Source organism: Anabrus simplex, chromosome 7 (genome assembly GCF_040414725.1).
Source record: "Anabrus simplex isolate iqAnaSimp1 chromosome 7, ASM4041472v1, whole genome shotgun sequence".
In the NCBI taxonomy this organism is placed as follows: Eukaryota; Metazoa; Arthropoda; class Insecta; order Orthoptera; family Tettigoniidae; genus Anabrus; species Anabrus simplex.
This window is the reverse complement of record NC_090271.1, coordinates 197,485,609-197,493,126: the sequence shown is the minus strand read 5'-3', so window position 1 is coordinate 197,493,126 and position 7,518 is coordinate 197,485,609. Positions and strand designations below refer to the sequence as shown.

Here is a 7,518-nt window from a genome sequence, read left to right as displayed (position 1 = left end):
GTAAAGTACACAGCACAAAATATCCATCTCCCAAAATTAAGATGGCGGCAAAATATGCCAGACAAGCTCAATTGGTAGAGCAACCGACGCGAAATCGGGTGGTTGCGGGTTCGGATCCCACTGGTGTCCGGCTGGCCATTTTTGTTCTGTACTTAACATCTCTTCAACACGTACTACATGTACGTAATACGACCTAATACGTTGAAAGTCTGTTGCGATTACAATGCGGTCGTGAAAATTCAATATTCATTGACATGCCCCACAACGGGCGACTTAAACGCACTCTACAGTGTGCTAGCAGCAGTGCCAGACCTGTAGCTCAGATCCTTTCAAACAGACCAAAGATAGCCTAGGCCACCATAGCTCAATTGGTAGAGCAACCGACGCGAAATCGGGAGGTTGTGGGTTCGGATCCCACTGGTGTCCGGCTGGCCATTTTTGCTCTGTACTTAACATCTCTTCAACACGTACTACATGTACGTAACACGACCTAATACGTTGAAAGTCTGTTTCGATTAGAAAATTGAAGTTTGGCAAAATTATAGGCCAATGAAAAATTAATGTAATTAATGTTCAACTTATCACAGGCTTCTTGTTCGATTTTGAGTGTAACTTTTGAACTTAACCAATAAAATTGAGAGAGTGTGTACGGATTAGCCCAGAATCCTCTCGAACCTTCCCTGAGGCTATATAAGTTGCAGCTTTTCGGGTTTCCTTGCCAATTGATCATCGTTCTTCTGTGTGTGTGTTAAGGCAGGAGGCGGGGCCGCCTCTTTCTTCGGCCAGCAGAACATCTATAAGGTAATGGCCACATAAATTCTATCTTTCTTTCTGTATCCGCTAATTAATCCGAGGGGAAAGTCTGAATCTTTAATTATGTAACAATACTTTTCTAAAATGTAACTTTTCTTTCGGCTAAGGTAAAAAATTCATAAAATCTTTAATTGAAAATCGGGAATAGAGAATGAGTTATCCTCTCGAGCTCCCCTTCATCTTGAGGTGAGGTGTCTGCGTTTTAGCAACCTTTTCCTTTTCCTTTTCCTGAAATGTATTAACGTTATTTCCATTCGAGTCACTTCAGTAGTTTGGGAATAGTTCCAGTTTCATCGGCCAAGAGCCCTATAGGTTTTAACATTTCATTATCTGGAACGCAGTGTTCGCCTCCATTCAGTTTGTGTTCGGGCCGTTTATTTACCCTGTTCTTTTTTCGCAAAGGCCCTGTAGGTTGGGTACGAGATACCTCTGTGTAATTATATTTCGATTTGTAAATAGTGCCTTGAGAGGCCAGAGATTGTCAGATTTTCATGTAATGTTGCCTTGAGTATGCTGGGAAAACTGAGAGCCTGTTAGCTCGTTTTCAACGTTTTGTAACAATAAAGTGTGCCTTTGGGAGGCTAGATATTGTGATTTAGGGAGCAAGTGCTTTTGAATTAGGGGATTTCTGCTCTTAACTAAATAATACCACTTTCAATTGTAAATTTGTAACCTAGGGGCTTGTAGCTCAGAATTGTCAAGGTCTAAATCTTGAATTTTCCAATTTATGAAATTGTCATTGTACCTGATGTTTCATTGTTATGTTTATTCAGTGAAAAATTGTTAGGTTTGAAGTTTTAAAAGAAATATAACCTTCAGTTCAAGTTTTAAATTAATTTTGATATTGTAGATAGACCCATTCACCCCGGCACCTTCTTTAACCTCTTTCTGCTCCACGGGTATCCCCGTAACAATTATTATTATTATCATCTCCGTGATTAACTGTTTAGCACTCTGGCCTATGATCCGAGGCGATCTTCATTGGTTAATTCCTCTGGCTCGGCGGCTGGGTGTGTTTGCCATTTTCAGCATTAAAATTATTCTTAGATAGAGACTCATCCTCAAAGATGCGCAGGTCGCCCATGGACGTCAACTCGAAAGACCTGCTCCAGGTCTTCCCGTAGGTCATATACAATTGTTCTCATCGTCATTATCATCATAGGCATTCACTTGTTGGCAAGTAGGTTATAACAACATTGTTTTCGGAGTACATCAAGTTCACTGATTATGGACTGTTAGATGGAATAATAAGTAATATAGTGAACCCATGACCTTTGAGTCATAAGGAACCAGAGTCCTATATTTACTACACGAGACACCGTTTAATTCCAGCGCACCAGATCATGAGGAGCTCTAGTTGCATTTTTTATTTTTCACCAGAGGGAGGGATATTCTCATTCTCACGCAATAGAAATTACGTCACCCACACGTGCAGAATATGCAGGGATAAAGACTAATTTGGCGCGGAACTATTTCAGCTGAAATTCCGTTTTAAGGAGAATTGGCGACGAAACCGCCGTGGTAAACGTCAGGAGTGCGTAAATGAAACAATTTTGTTGTTTAGTGGTAAAGATTTTTGGCCGCTAAGTACTCCAAGAAGGAAAATTTCCGAATAGGTGCCCCTGTTTGTTTAAACTCTGCTACATCGACCAAAGTATAGTGGCTAGATTATGAGTTAATTTAAAGACTCTAATTTGTTAACAGAACCCCTTTATGCTTAACATCAGCACCGCTACTAAACTAAACAATTATGTGTTATTTCAGAATCAGCCCTAATTACATTTTCTGTGAGGTAAAACTATGTCAGTAAACTTTTGGCGGTAAATGCAAATAGCATGAGAGTGGGAGAAAAGTTTATAAAATCACGCCGCGCCATTTGCGATTCCCCATTGTGTCCAATGTATTCGAGGCGAGTCCACGCATTTCAGAGGAACATTGCAAAAGATAGGTTTGGCCGAAGGTGACTGTAACATCATCACCAAATGGAGATATGTTAAACGGTAAATGACGGTATTCCAAATGTGGAATCACATTTAGGGTCAGGCAACAGACGGTCATCCTAATGCCGAAATCCTGCAGTTGAAGTAGTAAATATAGTTGGTGTATTATAAAGTACTGCGTGTGTGGATCGATGGTTCGACAAACGTGTTCAATCCGTGCAAGGAAGAAACGTGTGAAGGGCATTTATATTTATTTATGTGTCATTATTTTCAGATGAAGGAATCCTGATGAAAGGAGAAGTATGTTTTGTAAAAGCCACTACCTGTTGGGATGGTTAGATAAAAGACTGAGGGAGGCTGATGGGCCTGTAACGATGCAAAGCCACGTACGACTTCCAGGTATGTAAGCCACCCTTTTTAAAGTGCATTTGTTTATTTCATTATGTCACCATTTTATTTGTGTATATGTGACGCACTTTGGTCACTCTTTTATTTCGTGGTAATGTCAGAATTGTGCGACGAAAGATCACTTTTATGTTTCCTGGAATCGGTAGAGCCACGAAACTATCGTGTGAAATGTTGTACAATAGGAGATTTGATGGTTGTAAAAACGAATGTACTGAAATGAAATGTCGTATGGCTTTTAGTGCCGGGATATCCCAGGAGGGGTTCGGCTCGTCAGGTGCTGGTCTGGCCGGCCGGGAATCGAACCCGGGACCCTCTGAACCGAAGGCCAGTACGCTGACCGTTCAGCCAACGAGTCGAACAACGAATGTACTGTAATATGTAGAGTGGGGTGTCATTTCCGTACGTTTATTCCTATATCTGTTGTTTGCCCAAATTAAAATATGAATTTATCACGAAATTCTGTTCTGTGTAAAGATGGAATTCCCGTAAGTGTAATAAGTGATTTACGATTTAAAGCGATCGTGTAGTAATGATGGGACGCCAGCTGATGCGGAGCGTGCACCAAAATGTGGTCACAGCTATAGAATTTGTCGAGGAATGTACGAGGAGAAACTGGCGTGTGATTTGTGTGGAAAGGAAGTGTTACTCCAAATGTCTATTAAAATATGTGTAGAATTGGTGAGGAGAAAATAACGGTAAAATTTTATAAGTCAAGTTGCAAGTTTCGGTTTTGAAATATTTTTGTTGTCAGACTCAGATATGCCAGGAGAGATGATTAGTTTGTCACAGATTGTTTTATGTAACAGCATAGTGGATCGCACAAGAGAGATATTTCGTATTATTTCTGTGTAGAGAATTTGATATAGCAAGTGGTTCATGTCTTGCAGAGTTAGGAGGAAATGTGGCTCAGTTGCTTGAAATCCTGTCGTGTTGAAGTGATGTTTGTTGCCGGGATTTTCATTGTAGGGAACCCGAAGATTTATTTGTGTATTTGATGGTATAGGAATAGGGTCATTCCATAGTTAGGATCGCACTTGAAACCGTAGGACGTGGTGGCTAGGAACATTTTATGTGACGTTTTAAACAAAATCTTTTCGCATGTTCTGTATTGGGTAAGTAGTGTCTTTCACGCGATTTACCGACGAGGCAAGATTTCTTTTTGATACAGTTATAGGAGATAACGCGTTTACTTTCATAGAGATAGGGAAGGGTCTTCCTTCCAGGTAGAGCGACCACCTATTTAGGCGAGCGAGCCAGTTCACTTGTCAGAAAGATATTGAAACTGAGATTTTGCCATTTATAATAAAAGTTTGGAAATACATTTCATTACTTAATAAGAGAATCGTTTGGTAGAGGACTTTAGATTCATTATAAGTGCGACGGAAATGATACGATGTTGTGTTATGTTGTAGAGAAATATTTCCAGGGGTGTCAGAATTTGAGAATCTAGTAATGTTGCTTCGTGTTGTTGAGGATTGTCCAAGATCCTGCGGTTATTTTATTTGAATATCACGATAGCTCGTCAATCCATAGAGTTCGTGATGGATAGGGTGTTGTTGTTGTTGTTGGTGGTGGTGGTGGTGGTTTCCAAGGCACAAGTGTAGATTTGTGTGGTATGAGTTCATGCCTGTGGAGCATATGGTGGTACAGTAATCCATCCACCCTAGAGTTTGGGTGAGGTGCATTACAACACTTGAGTCTCATCAGCATGAAATAATATCAGAAGGCGGTGCCGGAGTTAGTCCAAGGGATAACCGTAGAAGTTATAAGTGTTTAACATGCGTTGTTTATTTTGCATTTCGTGTAATTTATGTAAATTGTAGGATTTAAGGTTAGGATTATCCAAGCTAATGTCTCAATAATTATTATATATAACTATTATAATTATTAGTGTTATAACGTAAACTTGTTGAGTGGCATAATGAAATAAGCAAGTGGTACGGGTAGCTATGACCATGTCTTTCGTATTACAACTGCGAAACAAGAAAGCTGTGAGAATAAACAGAGACAAAAAATTTCTTTTAAAGGAATGTTTCTGGTAAGCATGTCCAAGTGATAACGAAAATTTAATTGAAAGAGGTAGGGAGTTTAAAGGATCCACTTCGTCTGGGATAGGCAAACTTGTTGTTAATTAGGATTATGGGATCACTTCATTTATTAAATTCAGTGAAACCGTATTTTAAGAATGAGCTCAAAACCAAGTGACTAACATGAAAATGTATTCTGGAAATCTTAGTTTTATTTGCTGGAAAAATTTAACTTATTAACGTAACGATTCAGGGGACATATCCGACAGCAAGGGATTTTACTGCCACAAGTGTTGTGAGCGTTTGTTGTTGTTGTTGTTTATTTTATTTTGGCTTGTTGAGCACCAAATGTGCTGGGGATTTACTAACGTGAAAACCTTGGTGATCAACTACTTTAACTTATAGGTGGTTAGCCTTCGGCTTAGAAATTTGGATGGTCATAGGGTCATCAACCTCCATAACTTAGTGACTTAGATTAGGGCCATCTGCCATTATAGCAGCATTATTCTTGCAGTCATCATTCACAATGGCTTTAATGTAAATCGCAGAGTTAGATGTCGGTCCATGACATAGTCGCAGGTCACATCGATTCAATTAAGGATCCATACCGTACAACCACTGTGTGGCACATACGACTGGACAGCCTAAATTATACCAAGAGTCCACAGCTCGTGTTACGGGGGCTTGATTATCACGAATTATTATGGTGGTGTAGGCAGTCTAATATGTAAGCCGATCTTAGGAATCTCCAGACATTCTTTATTTTATTCTTAAATGAATACAGTGGTTTCTAGTAAGGATACCCATCAGGCACTTAAGTTAAGGTTTCTAAAGCCAGCGTCTCTGATCATCGTTATTTATTCGTTTGTTTCTAATGGACAGGCATGAGTTCGTTGACCAGCTGCTGTGAAATGTTAAAACCTAAACCTTTAAGTTAAGCAGAGTTCACTCATTGTAGACATTAGTTTTACATTACTGAAACCCACCTCTCACCTAAACAAGTGACGAAGAACCCGTAAGCGATCCAAGAGAAAGATCTCATGCCGACCGCCGTTAGGCCAGGAAGGTCAGTATCCTTCGAAGGGCCTTAAAGGGTTCAATACAGACAGACAGAAACATAGATAAGCGGGTTTTCTTGGAGGAAACTGAAATTCAAGCCTTAGAATTTGTATTTCCAGACAGCATCCGCTTGGAAAAGAGTGAGATAAGCTATTTTTTAGTTGAATAAGATAGTTTCAAGGGTCAAATAGCGAATATATTTCAACATCCCAATCCCAATCAAGTGTCCACTCCACCTGCCGATCTGTGCATGAAGTGACCACCCGGTAAATACATCATAAGATCCGAAATGTGATACAATATTGATAGCAAACAATTCGTACACGCCGGGCTGAGTGGCTCAAAAGTTTGGCCCACCAAACTCAAGTTGATGATCCCACATCAGTTCGAATTTAAAAGTCCAGATACGCTAGAATCACGTCGGTTGATTCAGTGGTTCGAAAAAAGAAGTCATGCGGGACCACATTCCGGCACCACTGCGTCTCCGAAAACCGTAACCATCTGCAGTGGGATGTAATAAACCAATAACTTTTTTTTAATTCGCAAACGTAGAGACCTCCCTCCTGACATTACGTCTGACCTCGATACTGAGGACAGCATAAACACTGACGCAGCACAAACTGCTTATTAATTATTTGCCAATGTGTCAGTAATGAAACACATGCCAGTACTCATAACATTCAGTCCAATATGTGACTAGTCTTCCTCCAAAAGCTCTCTATGGGCCAAGTCTATGTCTTATTTTTCTAAATGGCCGAATGAACATGATCTACTAGGACTGGCCAGACGAGGGCTTGTACAATGGCTAGGGCCTACATGTTGATGATCATAAGGCCCAGACAGGTACACTGAAAAGGGTGAGTATACCGTAGGCAGTCATAAACCACTAGAAATCAAACTATTAATGTTCAACTAACACCTCGTACGGTTCATCACATGAAGTGGCTAAGAATTGTTTTACTAGCGTCCCTCATGCCTCGGCTACGTTCATATTGTCGAAGCAAAAATTGAGACCGAAGCAGATCGATAAAAGTAATAATCTTGTTCTAGTCCAGACGAGAGGACACAGTGCACTGTAAACACCCTCTCTTACGAGAGATGGATATGAGCTTATAATATCCGTTACCACATGTTTGCCTGTGATCTCTACCAGCAATCTGGGATGACATATAAAGCCAGTTCAATATCAAAAATATTTTTTTAATGATTCCAGCGCATTTATTAAAATGGTTCAACAGCATTGTTTTTCTCAATGTTAACAGCTCTCGATG

The 7,518-nt window shown here is 40.1% G+C and overlaps 1 non-coding gene across 1 annotated transcript; it reads left to right on the top strand.

The window, feature by feature from the left end:
* Positions 1-353: 353 nt before the first annotated feature.
* Positions 354-430, top strand: TRNAS-CGA (transfer RNA serine (anticodon CGA)). The gene has a single exon. It is a non-coding gene; the product is annotated as a tRNA-Ser (tRNA).
* The last annotated feature ends 7,088 nt before the right edge of the window (positions 431-7,518 follow it).